Source organism: Pyxicephalus adspersus, chromosome Z (assembly GCF_032062135.1).
Source record: "Pyxicephalus adspersus chromosome Z, UCB_Pads_2.0, whole genome shotgun sequence".
Taxonomy (NCBI): domain Eukaryota; kingdom Metazoa; phylum Chordata; class Amphibia; order Anura; family Pyxicephalidae; genus Pyxicephalus; species Pyxicephalus adspersus.
In genome coordinates this window covers 48,030,068-48,045,653 of record NC_092871.1, presented here as the reverse complement: position 1 = coordinate 48,045,653, position 15,586 = coordinate 48,030,068, and the positions used below count along the sequence as shown (strand labels likewise).

The window sequence follows — 15,586 nt, the reverse complement described above, 5'->3', positions numbered from 1 at the left end:
GTGTAACGCTTTTGGTACAGAAATCTAGACATCAGTGTAACGCTCAGGAGGTTAAAAGGTTGCATAAAACAAAACAAAAATAAATTCTAGCCAGTCAGACACTAACTAAACAGCAGGCAGATTCCTCTCTCAGTTGGTGGCAAACCCAGCCAACACAACACAAAATGTTCCAGCAACCTTTACTCACATGTAGTACAACAATGGCTCTCACAGGCAGCTTCCCTGTGCCCCAGGTCAGAGAGCTTCCTTCCTCTCCTTCCATTTTTAGCTGCTGCTCACAGCTGTGCAGTAATTAATTGCCAAACAAAACCAAACTCTGGCCTGGATCAGAACACTTGCAAAACCCAGACCTGTTGCTGGGTAATCTCTCCCATAGAAGAGGAAACGAGGAGAAATATATCTTCCCTCCAAGATTACCCCTTTTGCCATGTCACAGGCATCAGGGTTAAGCGGGTAGTGAACTGATAATCCCTGCTATTCATCTGCTATACCAGCTTGTAATTTATCATTTTATTTCACTAGTGGTCCTGGAGTAATGGCTCAACCCAGAAATTTTTTTAAGCCGGGTGGGAAGAAATTGTAGGTGGGTGGCAGCCCCTGTATTGTGACCAAACTCTTTAGTAACCACCCAAAACAGCCGGGTGGGTGCTGAAAAGTGCCAGGTGGTGTGCCCCGCTAAAAGGGCCTGGGGAGAACCCTAATGATAGAAAAATAAAAAGACTACAATAAGCTATGCAGAAGAGAAGTCTTTTGGATTTTGTTTAACCTGGAGTGTGACAAAATTTTCACTTTGGTATAATCTGCATGGTTGTCAGTAGTATAGTAGGAAAAGTAGTCTTATTTCTTCTTATTGTTTTTTCTAATTGTTTTACGTTCCCAGAGAATGCAATGTGAAACCAAATGAATTGCTGTATTCATTTGGTTTTACATTGCATTCTCTGGCACAATTCTCTGGCTTACCTGTCTACGCATAGGCTGCTGTTCAATAGACACAAGTGATGCCGCTACTACAATTCCCGGCATAACTTGCGTCTATAAATTGCGGGGCAATGCATAGGCAGGGCGGCCGCTGGTCTATAGACGCGAGTGAAGCCAAGAATTGTAGTAGCAGCATTACTTGCGTCTATAGAACAGCAGTTTAATATGAATTGCAGCTGACCCGCTGTTACCACGGATTGCAGTAGCTGTGGGCCAGTCAGCCAGTAGCTGTGTGCAATTCAAATTAAGATTTCTTTTGGAGGGCAGAAAAAAAGGACATTTCAGGACAAATTTGGCCCGCGGGCCAGAGTTTGACACCCCTGGTATAGCCTGTAATTTTTTGGTGGTGCTCCGAGACTGCCCATAAAGAACGCTGAGAACTCTGGGCTCAGGCACCAACCTTAAAAAGGAGACAGCTGCTTTCACCAAATCCTATAGCTTTTTTGTACATTTATAATACACTAATGTAAACAATAAATCTTCACAGTGCAACAAAATAGACAGGAAATAGTAATTGTGAGACTGGCCAGTGTAAAGTCTTGTGATTGGAAACAAGGGGGCTGGGAGAGCTTTACCTTTCATATATCAATTTCCGCTGGTAATGGTCAAAAAATAAATAAATTAAAACTTCATAAAGGGATTTACTTCCATGGGAGGAAAAGTATCTACAAATGTTCACTTGAAAGTCAAAGATTTTTGAGTTGATTTGATTTGAGTTGATTTGCTCTGTTGTGTACCAGACAGAGACAGTGTAAATAATACAAATAGTGGCAGGATGAACCTATTACTGTTACATACCAGTTTGCCTAGCCTGTCTGAAACTTTAAAAAAAGCACAAAACAAATACAAACATACACAATGCACAATGACCTTTGGACTAGTGGCCTATGGCATGCATCACTTGGCACACTCCACTGGAAAGCGCAGCTACAAACCTAGATAATGGGTCTGTGAATATCTGGAACACCAAAAACAAATGTTATGTAAAAGCCTTTTAGTGAAACCTTACAATAAGTACTGTAAAAAGAAGAAATACAGCTAGTCAGGGTTAAATTTATGATACCTTGCATACTATAGTAAGCTTTAATGCAGTGCACTGCATAACAATGACTACATGAATTGTTAGTCCTCCTGAAAGACACCCAAACACACATACATAACACACCTTTACTACAGGGCACTACACTGCACCACAACTCTGATAGGTTACAGTGTGCACCAGTGATTAAAAAAAAAGTCTAAAACTAATATTTGCACATCGGCTTTAGATTTAATTTGAATAGTTTTATTTGTATAAGCATATTGTACTGCCTTTACTGTATTGTTAACATTTATGATAAAAGACAGATAAAAACAAATATTTTTCCTGCTGGTAAAATAATGCAGCATGCTTCAATGTACAAAACAAAAACACTGTACAGCAATTCTGCAGAGCAGAGGTATGGTGTGAAATTTCTGAAATATTAAGTAGACCTAGGCACCTGCGATTGGGGTGGTGACACATAGTCGAGGTGAATACCACAGGATATGTATATGTTACCCAGTGGCAGACTGGCAACCAAAATATGAATACTTAAGAAACTGTGGTGTTTAATGACAGGGGGACTGAGTGGATGTAAGGTGGAATAAATGATGCAAGTATACACCCTATTTAAGTTTTCATTGTGGGATAAGTGTTAAAACCCTGTCAGTATTTGCCGTTTAGGTTCTCATTAGAAGTGAGTTTTTTCCTGTCTTGGTGTCTTCAGCACAAAAGTATATAGAAAAAGAGCACACTCACTGCCACACCCACAGTTACATGCAGCGTGAGGGATCAAGACAAAAAAATAAGATTAGTTAATCTCACACGTTTTTATTCAGCACTACTCCACTTTTTTTTTTACTGGCTACTAGCTGATAACCTGTCATTGCCCAGTATTTATTTATTGCAATCTTATATTATACAGGAAAAGGAATCAAATAAAGTTATAGTGATTTTCTTGTCTGCAGTGTTAATTTTTTTGCCTTTCATTGCCTTACGTTTTCTCGAAGACATTATTACAAGCTAGAAGTTTGTAAAAGAGTCCAAAAAAAAGTATGTAAAAAAATAAGCATAAGGTACACTGTCACTGAGCAATCCGTACATGCAAAAATACCTTGGTTTGGTTTAAATGTCTCGATGCATTTCCTAGTGATGACATACACATAAAAATCCAAATATACATACATCCAAATATAGCTCTGACAACAAGCACAGCGCTGTACAAAGATGACTGGTACACAGTACTGGTTTCAGTCATATGTATGGCAAGTTTGGTTGAAATGTCTCCATGCATTTTCGAGTGATGGTGGAACATACATTCATACATACAGTTTTATATATATAGATTTATATAGCTCTGACATATACCATAGTGCTGTACAATGAAACACTGAGCTAGACCCATCAATCTCTGTACAGAGGGGCTGACACTCTAATGTCCCCCCACAGTCACACACTATTATTATACATTTATATACCACTGCACTGTACAAAGATCAGCGGTGTCATATGTCTAGCAAGTTTGGTTGTAATGTCTCCATGAATTTCCTAGTGATGACATACATGCATACATCCAAATGATGACTGGTGCACTCACATTAGTCTCAGTCATATGTATAGCAAGTTTGGTTTAAATTTATCGATGTGTTTCCTAGTGATGACATACATACATACAAACATACATACATACATACATCCAAATATAGCTCTGATATATAGCACAGCGCTGTAAAAAGATGACAGGTGCACTCACATGAGTCTCGGATATATATTTGGCAAGTTTGGTTGAAATGTCTCCACGCGTTTTCGAATGCTGGTGGAACATACATACATGCATACATACATACATACGATTTTATATATATAGATTAGGATGCATTGATTTAAAATGTTGAATAAAAGACAGGGTATAACAGTTTGGTAGTAAAATAACGATTTTGTCTACACAGTAGCTTAAAAAGTCACATAACTGAAAAAAACTATGGAAAAAAATTGACGTAAAAAAGCTTTACATTAGAGCACACTTTTAAGGTAAACTCTGGGTAACGCAATCACTTATTCTTGAGTCAATGGCTCAATGGGTCCCCCATCTCACTGTAAGCATGAAATGCCTTTTTTCCCTAGGGGATGTTAAGTAAGGTAAGTAAATTACTCTTTGCTCCACCCCTACTCCCTGAAACCAGTGCTCTCCTCTGCCACTGGAACATGAACTGGCCCTTTACATCCTCCTATTTAATGGAAGGTTGCTGGTCCTCCACTGTGTAGGATGAAATCAGAGATGGAACCAGTCAGGCACTGAAGCTTCAGATGACTCCATGGAGGAACAGTCTTAAGAAGTTTTACTGCAACAGCTGTACTTGCACTACCAAAATGTCCAGCAATAAAAAGACCTAATACCCCAAAACCCACCCCATGACAAAAAAAAAAACAAATAAATGCTGGCACACCCCAGTTTGTCCCCAGAGTCCTTAGATGGGCATGGAATAAACTGAGCTTTATCGTATTGGCGACTGCACATCTGTCCTGACCTGCTCAGAATAATAAAAAGAACAAATTGCCTTTGCTTACTCCTATGGCTCTGCTGTCATCCAATTACCAAAGCAATTTTGTGATTGTGTTCAAGCAACCACCTCATTTATCCTATAGTCTCCAGCTAAAATGCAGAGGGTTTTCAGCTATAATGATAACACATAAAGTAACCTTGTGTCTTTTTCTAAATATTCCCCGTCCATATTTGAAGCTTCAAGTCACAATGATTTTTTTCAGATGGATTTATTCATATGTGTTATACAGTCTTATTGTATTAACAACTTTTGCAAGACATTTGTTCTTATAAATTACCTATTGCAAAAGCTTTTAAATAGAGTAAAGAAGTGTTAAAAGATATAATTATTATTAATAATTATAGCCTATATCACAATAGCACTTATGAGTTTAAAAAACAAACGAGGATATCCTCGAAAGAGCCTTATCCCTAAGATGCAACAATGCAAAGTAAACACCACAAGAATGTGCACCACCCAAAACAAATGATTACTGCATATTTCTTCATATATGAATGCTTTATGAAGTATCCAAAACAAACTATACCATTGTCATAGAAATGTACATCAGTAACCCACGGATATACAACAATAAAGCATGGATACAGATAGAAGGTAGAAGATGTATCTAATATTTAATGCTATTATCAACACCAACTGATTGAGGATAAAACCTGCAGTGTGACAAAGTTTCAATGTAAAATGCCCATTTTCTCAAACCCCTGGAAACCTGGCCACATCGCAGGTTCTCCCTTCACTCAGTTTGTATGGATCCACAATAAAAGTATATTTGCAGAACCATCAGAGAGCAACCAAACCTTCACAATCCCACCAAACTAAAAAATTTACCTAGAGATACACTCTAAACATGATATTCTTTGAGGACAGTGAGAAATATATCCATGAAAGAGAAATAAAAAAAAAACATTTTCCAGAGGAAAGGCTTTGCACAACTTGACCTATATGAAATCAATGTTTTGAAAAAATTGAATTGAATTGACACCCTAAAGCTGCGTACACACGTCAGATTTTTCTCACCCGATAATCGGCATCGGCCAGATATCGGGCGAGAATCTGGCGTGTGTACAGTCGGCGTCGTTCATCGTCCATGGATCCGTCCTGGCGGATCCACGAACGATGAACGATGAGCGATCCTAATGCAAGGGAAGGGGGGGAGCGCGCAGCAGGGTGCCGCTCCGTCGTTCTCCCCCTCCCCTCTCCATAGAGCAGAACGGTGCTGTATGTACAGCACTCGTTCATGCATCGTGTAGTCCTTTGTCGTTGGCAAGGATCGTGAAAGATCCTTTCCAATGACAAGAATTGCACGTGTGTACGCAGCTTAATGCTATAATAAAAAAAAAACTGACAGCTTGTAGCTGTAAACATTTTTTTGGCCAGTATCAGTATCATTAGTTTACTTCTTATCCAAGGCCATGGCTATAAAAGGTAAAATCATAAAGTTCATCTACAAGCAAATGACAGTCACGGGGCCATCTGACCGCCCTGATGTGAAATTCTTGGTATGCATTATGACACTGTTGAGATTGCTTAATAAGAACCAAGAACGAAGCAGCTACAAAATATTGTACGAAGCTGGGAACGTAATTGCCTTCCAAATAATTTCCTTCACACTGTGTAAATTTACAGACACTTGGCAGAAGTATATTTGCCCAATTACTTTCACTGAATGACCATTAAATACTTCATTTTGAATCTTCTCAAACTGTGAAGTGGTTTCTGAAGGAAACAGACAAGGGTTTTGTTCTGTATCCAAGTCTATTGATTTGTTAGAGGACATTGTTGATTAACCTGCCAAGCCCGTTTTTAGTGGGCTAAGCTGTAAAATTATATTCAGGGCCCCTGTGTGACCCAAGCCACATATGTAAGTTCCCCAACACAGTGTGCTCAGCTATCATTTTAACATGACCGTATGTGCATTTTAATAAACACAGACTGATAAAAAATTATCAAAATAATCTATGATATTTGCACTATATTGATAAAATTTTTAAACTTTAAATGACAGTGTTTGCCAAGAGGGTTTTTTTCTGGTTTTGTAAAATGTGATATAAACATATGTTGCATGCCTGGACTTTAAACCACTGTCAATATTAAGCCAACACCCCAGCACAGATCATATGGTTTTCACAAAAAGTTTTCAGATGTTCTTTAAAGGTGGGCCAACTGACATCAGTAACAAAAAATCTCCATGTGATGCCTAAGAGCTGGACACATTACCCTGCACTATTACATTACTGCAGTGACACTCTTCCCTTTTATCATTCATTTTACTTGGTGACAAATATTTAAGTAAACTGCAATGCAAATCTGCGCCGAAAATGATCCTTTGACAAATATTTGTATACATTGCGCCTGCTTTATGTATAAACTGACGCTCAGCTGTAAACAGCAAATCATATGCGATTGCCCACTGGTATCTTTGTATATTGCACAATGGTAAATGGCATTCAAAAAGACTATAAAACAACTGGACATAATACATATAATACAAGAGGCTTCTGACATGACTGTGATGTGCATGACCAACCCTCCTATACAACCATGTAATACTTGTTCACTAATTGATTATTATACTAGCTTTGCTAGCTTTTGTTAAGAGGCATTAACGCTCACCCTCACTATGCACCTTTTGTCCCCCTGAAAGCAATACAATTTATAATATGTGAGTGTGCCTGGGCTGACCTGTGGCTGCAGGCTTATACCTGTATATCTGCAAAGTGATTTCTAAGCCACTTCTGACTCTGATTGCTAGTTTCAAGAGATCTAGATTGAGATTTTGCATTTCACTACTGTGCAAAACGGGGGAAACTCGGGAACTAAGGAAAAAATCAGCTACATGAAGACCACATGTAATACTGGTGACTATTCATTTTCCCTCTTCTTGCCTTTTCAGGGCACAACTTCTGAAGATCAGTTCCTCTTTGTTTTTTGCTGAGACAAAAAGCTGATTTACAAGGTAAAAAAAAACACAAATATACCAACTAATGTACCAAACTGAATCAAGACTCATTATGTATTACAATCTTCAATTCCTAGGTAGCCATAGATAACTCCAAAGCATTATAAATATCCTTTTTATAGGTGACCTAGTAATCAGGATGTTTTTCAGGTATGTGCTATAAATCCCTATCTTCGGCACACCAGTAAATGTCAGACATCCTCAATGGGTGGGTATAAATGGAACACAACAGACTTTTTTTAGGCAAGAATATTGTATCAGTGGTACACTTTTTAAAAATACAATACAATACAAACAGTGATGGTTCTTTCAGTTAAACGCATTTCGCCCCTGAGGAAGGCTACAATGGGCAAAATGCGCCAGGTACGACTATAGATGTTTGTGAACTGTATACGCTTCAGGTTAATACTGGATCTTTGGAACATTTCTAGTCCACATATTTGTATCTATGCTAATAGATTTTGGGGTTGGCAAGTACCTACTGAACACTCTTACTGCATAGACACCATTAACCTACTGGTCAGTGTATGTTGTTTGTCTATATTCAAGGGGTGGTTTACCCAAACTATCTCTTTATACCACCTTCTTTAGGGTCCCTGGGCCCAAGAAGCCTCCACACTAGCCGTGGACAGTTTTCTTTAACACCTGTGTGCATAAGGTGAAGAGATCAATTCCTCTACTCTGTGAATGTTTTAAGCAGGATAAATTTAAAGATATCATTGTAATGTTTACTTGTATACCTTTCACCATTTGTACTGCCTTGCTGTTTAATATTTTCATGATTGATTGGCTTTACAGACCACCCTTCTTCATCTAGAAGTTTCTGCAGATCAGGAAGTGAACTTTAATACTATGACAAAACCAGAAAGTATATTGTTTGTAATCAACCTAAGAAAGTAAAATAACTTGTACTAATAGTAATGTAGGAGATACATATAGAAAGCTAGATTGTTACAAGGGATGATTTTGATTCCAAACATATTGGGTTGTTTCTAAATTCATACAGGTTAGTATCTGTGTTTGGAGACCTTTGTCATTTTCCAACACACTGTGCCATTCTGATTCTTTCCTCTGCCATGGAGAAGAAGTACTCAAAAAAATTGCAAGTAAGAAGCATGGCAGATTCCAAGAAGGCACAGACACCTCCATAGTTAGAAGTACAGACCTTAAAGGTAAATCACTTTACAGCACTGCTAAGCCAGAAGCAGAGCACATACATGTAATGATCTGCGTTGTGTTTTGCAATCCACTCTCCAGCTGATGTTTCTGACCAAAGAAGACCATGCATTATACAATACCATTCATGTATACTTCACCAGTTATGACTGAACAATGAGATATCCACACTGATAAACTGTGGATCGTATCAGTTGGGAGAAATATGCAGAGCCATGCATTGACTAATCCATCAATCTGTAATCTGTATATGCACATGAGGCAGCTATATTTGTTCAATACATATCAGAGTATCCTTCTTATTAATGTAGAACAGTGAATGTATATTACTAGCCCTCTCCTTCTCAGTTGATAAAAGTTCTGTCAAAGAACTTTCACAGTACACACACAATGAAATCTCTTGATGGCTCATCTCAATAATATTTACATCTTAGAATATAGGAGACTCCTATATTCCTATAGGGTAGGAATATAGGAGTCTCTGTAGTCAACCAGTCTGGATGCTGACTATATGAACATACAGATGGCCACTAGAGGACACTCCTGCAGATCTTTTAATATGAAAAATGTTGTATGGTGTATAATTATGTACACCAGAGTAAGCAGAAAAAAGTGAATATGGCATAAAAATGTAATCCAGCAAATACTGCAATATGATAATAAAGTCATTGAAAACCAAGGATGGTTTCCCTTTAAAATGCGGCAAAGTGTCCCTTTTTCTTAATTTGCAGTGAGAAATAATTCTGTAAAGTGCATTAATTTGATATAGTGGTTGCTGAGTAGCAGTGAGATGTGAAGTCAGCACAATGGATGGTAATGGGAACCTTTTAGAAATTATAAAATGCTCTCGGAATTATCGGGAGAAAATGACTCAAGAGCCACAGAGGGCCATTTATATTTCTCGCTTATCGTCGGCTTGGTTATTTCTGGGGAGTTAGCCTTGACTATGGAACAAGATTTTACCAGTTCATGTGGAAGTTAGTGTATCTATGTGTAGAGGAGCCAAGCATGGTGGTAAACACACGGGAAACCTTCAGAACAGTGCCTATTAAATACATTTTTGGATTTTTTACCAGAGTGGGTACAGCATGACTGAATTGCTCCCTGAGGTGATCGCCTGCAGCAATTCTTTTTTGTTTAGAAAAGCATGCTACAACACAGAAATGGAAGACCAGCTGCACATAGGTCATTTATGTAAAATTTCTGTAGAGCTGTCCCTGTGTCCTGTATACAGCCATGGTGGTATACAAAAATAGGCCCAACTTTGCCTACATGTCACAAATCTCTGCTGGCACTGCCTAAAAAGTAGTTGCAGAGCACACCTAAAAACAAGTGTGTTAGACTTTAAAAAGGGATTGATCAACAATGTCTTCAGGATGGGCTTAATGAGTCATGCCATCCAAAACTAGTCTTTTTCTTACCGGTTGAGTCTTATGGTCTGAGTCACCCTCTGGGTTTTTTGGGTACCTTGGTTACTTCAATAGTGAATTTACCCTACTATATTTCCCGACTCCACTCCTGATCATCTGGGAGTATTCATCCAACGTTGTGTATTATAGCTCTTCTTGGTATATTCTTTAAAATATAACACACCAATTCAGCAGGGATGGTGGGGGCTTTTCATATTAGTCTCAGCAGGAGTCCAGCACCAGGAACATAGCACAGGGAATGTAGGAACACCTTATAATGGCCACAACAGGGGTACAGACCTGGGAGCTCAATGCAGAGATCTCACAAAAAAAAAAAAACACACCAAGTCATACTGTCAGTTCGTTTATCTCTCCAGAATCCCCCAGGTACTTTGATATCAGTTACCTCTAGGGTGGTAAAAATGTTGGGACCAGAAAAAATATATGCCCTAAGCGTGGTAGTCTTCGGTGGATGAAGGTGAAATTTCAGCAGTCTAAAACACTACAGCAGAACACACAATGCTCTGTGTTCTGACCTTGTACAAAAGCAAAATGACAATACACATACCCATCTACAATAATATAATAAGAAAATTTGCAGTAGGCAAAGCAACATCTAAGCGTCCATCAATCATGATCTGTTAGTTGACGGAAAAGTGCAACCTGGTCCATTTAGACTGTTTTAGATGCACCACCATGATGGCAGTCCGACTGGAAATGTTGACTTCTGGGATGAATTTGATCATAGAATATGTAGATGGTACTCAGATAGTACAGGATTAATGCACAGTGACTAACATTGCCCTTGCTAGTTGTAATAAGTTAGTCTAGCAGAAAGGTTTCTATTTTTGTGTCAGGTTTGTGCAATATTACATTCACAAACAAATTTATATATTTGTATTTGTGTTTTAAGAACCAACTTCCTCTCTTCTTGGTTTCGTGAAACATGGGTAACTACAGAAAAAATACAGAAGAGTAAACTTCCACAAGCCTAATAACATAACAGATTCTTGAAGAATGTGAGCTATTTTACACCCTTTCCTCATCTAGGAATGAAACAGCACATTCATAGAACTTTTCTGCTAATGTCAATTAAATATATGTGTCTGTGACTTGGCAGCTGTGGTGAGACATCACACTGAACAGGAACAACAATTTTCGAAACCTTACTGCAATCAATATTCGGTTATTAAAAATGCATCACCAATGTTTCCACTTTCCTGCATCCACCAATAACTCATAATACTACTACTAACACCCCTCTCTGCTTCTGCTATTACTCTCCACTCCAAAAAATACTCTGGGCTGATGGAGGACTGTTTATAATACTACTTCATGCCCATTTCCTGAAATATTTTGTGCTGCTTGAGGTCTCTGTTTCTTCTGCTAATTAAAGCAAAACTTAAGTTTTAATAATTAGGAATCTGTGATCAGGCAGGTCATAATTGCAGAAAGAGATATGCGACATCCGGTCTGCAATAATCCTTCCTACCTGCCTGCCTGATTGCTCCAGGTATCTGGCAAAAATCTGAGCTGCACATCTTCCCCCCGATCTTTGGCCAATAAAGATGGCTGAAAATAACATACAGGAAGAGAGGAAAAAAGAAGAGGACTGTGCCCTGTGAGGGAATAGGGACAGGTGAGTATTGGGGGTTTAGTTCCCTGTTTCTGAATACTTTGTGCTGCTGGAGGACACCATTTATCCTGATATTTAACACAAAGACTCTGCATTGCTAGAGGACTAATCATTTTGCTAACTTGGCTCTCCTTAAATATTCTGAACCGCTGAAGTACTCTACTTCTTCCACTTTCTTTGACTGAAATACTCTGTGTTCTGAGCAGGTTGTTTGGACCTCATTCAATTTTTGAGGTAACAACACTAAGAATGAAAACAAAACCAAAAATTGCTGAGAAATACAGGGTAAAATCCTAATAGCCAATCAGAATAAATCCATCAATTTTATGTACAGCAGGGTGCATCCCTGGCCTTTACTGTTTACCAACAACAAAACATCTATTTATTGCCTCTCATTGACTGCGGATAGGAAAAGCTCAGCACTGACTTCAGAAACAAGGCCTTTATTTTAACTACTACAGTAAACAGGTCTGAATTTAAATTACTAATACCCTCTCCCATCTGCAGTCTGCAGTGTGCCAGCAGGCACTATTGCTGAGCTAAAATGGCGACATATCACCTGAGACACCGGAGATAAACCGCAACAAGAAAATGAACAGGTAAAACAGAATTCTAGATAAACATTTTTACATACTGTGAGGAAGAGCAGAAGCCATGTCAAGCTTTCATTGTATATTTAGTGGCTTTAACTCCATCAGATATAAGCTTATGTGTAATAAGGATGCAATTGATGCCGAGTTTTACAACTCTCCAGGTCATCCCTCTCTCTGCTGTGCTTCACCCATAGCAGTGTGTACAATCAGTGATCCTGATACACAGAGACTGTATCTACTACACACTTGTTACAATCTGACTACAGTTTCATTTCCATTTACTAACACTTTTGTTATGCAAAGGTCTGCTGGATTGGATACAAATTAAATGAATTGGCTTAGGTAGGTCCTGATATTACATTTGCTCCTAGATTGTAAGATAAATGGTGAGCTTTAGTGGAGTGGGGGTAATTATGGACATGACAATGGTTCTCCAATCAGACCCCCCTAATAGGTGAAGCCTATGGATCTCCTGAAAGTACTTTGTGTTACCAGGAACAATCATATACCTGTTAAATTGCTGCTGTTCTTCTTAGAGGTTCTGCCCTCCCCCTTGACATATAGAAACCTTCTGCTGGGAAGTCAGTTAGATAGCGTTTGCACCTTCAACCTGTTTTCATTGCAGAGCTTCAAAGAATTCCCAATCTGCACATTATCAGCCAGGGCACCAAAAATACTTCAAACACAATCACATGCAGATATATATCAAACTGTTTATTGCAGCCATGAAGAATAGTATTTAGTTCCTCCTAATACAGTCCAGCACGTTTCACAACAGTCACCCAACCGGCTAGGCCAGCTGCAAATGACTGCTAGACAAACAACTATTTCCTGACTTAAAGTTACAGAAATACATAGGCAGCCATTGCTGCCTGTTTGTCATGCTCATCCAAAGGCTTCAGTACGGAGTTACTGACCCAGAACAACTGTGCAGATCAGAAGCTCTGATGTAACTTCCTATCTTCATACTTATTTATGGTCAGTGTTATGCAAGTAGCATCTTCAGGAGACCACCCTATGTGTCATCCCATGTGTGTGAGTATAGGTTTCCTTGTAACATGTATCCAAAACTAAAAGGATACGTATGGAGTCGAGATGTTCAAAGGGAATTGAAAAAGTGAGGGAAAATCTTCCAAAATGTATATCTGTTCTGGGGACAACTAAGAGGGGAGGTTCCCTTTTAATGGGAGTGATGTTGTTCTACTTCCTACTGTGCCTTCTAGACAGGAAATACAAGGTAATCGCCCCAATACAACATGGGCGTTGAAATATTCTGCCATAGGTTTTACTTATTCAATTCAAAATTATAACCAAAACAAAATTTTTATTTTTACATACGTTATAGCCAACACAAAAGTTGATTAAAAAAAAAAAAAGAAAACCTTCCTTCACACAAGCCACAGCATTCGGCACAAATCCAATCACAAAATAGCCACCTTTTGTTTTACATGCCAAGCCTAAGAATATCATCTCGGCCTCATAACTCATCCCTGAGCTTCTGCTGAGCTCTAAGATTTAGTGAGTGACGTGCCAGGCCTTCATTTCAGCGTCGCTATGAGATTTGCAGCAAAACCAGGAGCAGAATCACCAGATGAATCATGCTGGAGTCACTGCAGTGAAATCTTTTACAGGGAAAAAAAGTTATGCTAAATCTAAAGGCAAACACAAAAAAGGATGTATGAAAAACAAATGCAAGAGAAACAAAAAAAAAAAAGGTCCCATTATCCTTACAACTTAAGACCAACCAAAACTCATGTTTCAGTTTTTGTGTAATCAATCTTGTAACTTCAATCACTCATTCACCATCACCAGTTCCTCACTACATCCCCACAACACCAAGTATAAATACTTGCATTTGATTAGATATCATCCTCTTCTACCTCAGACAGGGAAGGGAGAGGATGTACTTTGGGGAACTCAGGTGTCCCACATTTACATCTGCTGACAAGAGACACACTGACAGGTGGAGAGAGAAGAAAGGAAGAAGCAGAGTAAAGATGGATCACCAGGTTTGCCATAATGTATAGCAGGGCTGTGAACATTTTTTGACTTCATAGACAGAAATACAAATCATTTGACGGGTATAGGAGCATCCACATATGTATTTCTACTGTGCATTTAGCTGTTTGTCTGAAGTTCAGTTATAACATATGAGAAACAGAAAACAATCTACCAATAATTTTCTGTAATCATTTAGTTAGCATTTACAAGACTATGTAAAAATATTCCAAATTATAAACTTTTTTAAATTAAAATGCCAAAATAAAAACAAATTATCAATAAAACATACACAGGTAAAAAAAACAAAAAAAGAAAAACACAAAACACAAAAATTCAAATTAGTCCGCATTGAAGTGGATATAAATGCATCTATACCTCACTAACAAATATGGGCAAGGAATATCCACAGATCACTGACACAAGCTGCAGTAATATTCACCTGGTAACATAATAGCATGGTATTTGGAGTCTTCAATTATGTAGAGGTAGCCTAAATGATCCATTTAAAATAAAATTAGGAAGACCATCACTATTGGTAAATCTTAAATGGATTGCAAAGTGTATGGTATCATGTATGTATGGTACAGTATCTCAGGGAAGAAATGTCTTTATTGCCCACAGCAGTCACCTTTACTTTTCAAATCTGCACTGGAAAAATGTGTCAACCATATTGTGCAGGGAGCATAATTGCACAATATGGCACACTTACTTGACCCTTGCGATGACAATTATTTTCCTTATCACTTTTTTGTGGCCACTGACATTTTTTCCTGCTCTTCTTCCAAATTCAGCACCTTTGGCCTCTTGATTGGGAGAGCCAGGATGACATAACACCCACAATTAATTGAGAATGTGCATGACGTGTGCACATTCTGAAGTAGCATTGACAGAAATGCAGCTTATATTACAAAAGAGGTTCCACTTTAACATCCAGGAGCTGTTTATTGGAGATTGGCCAGGATGGCCATTACTTCTCTTAGCTGGCTGCTTTCTGCAATGCTAGTTCCAGGGCATCAGGCCCAAGCCTGAGATTGTCGATGCTTGTCTTGGTGCTAGATGGGAGCCTTGGCTGTGACAGGCTTCCTTTGGGACACAAGAAGGTGATTGGTAGTAGATTTCAGTGATGAATTAAAGCCTACATATTTAGAGCACATAAACATTGTAAACCTTGGATTGGGCCTGTAATCTAATCACTCTACTTATATAGAAGAATGAGTGCAGTGATTAGATTAGACAATGTAATCACATA

The 15,586-nt window shown here is 38.5% G+C and overlaps 1 protein-coding gene across 1 annotated transcript in view; it reads right to left on the bottom strand.

The window, feature by feature from the left end:
• Positions 1-15,586, bottom strand: part of AGPAT2 (1-acylglycerol-3-phosphate O-acyltransferase 2) — a gene marked incomplete in the record, with an annotated part of 41,644 nt that overhangs the window by 24,789 nt on the left and 1,269 nt on the right.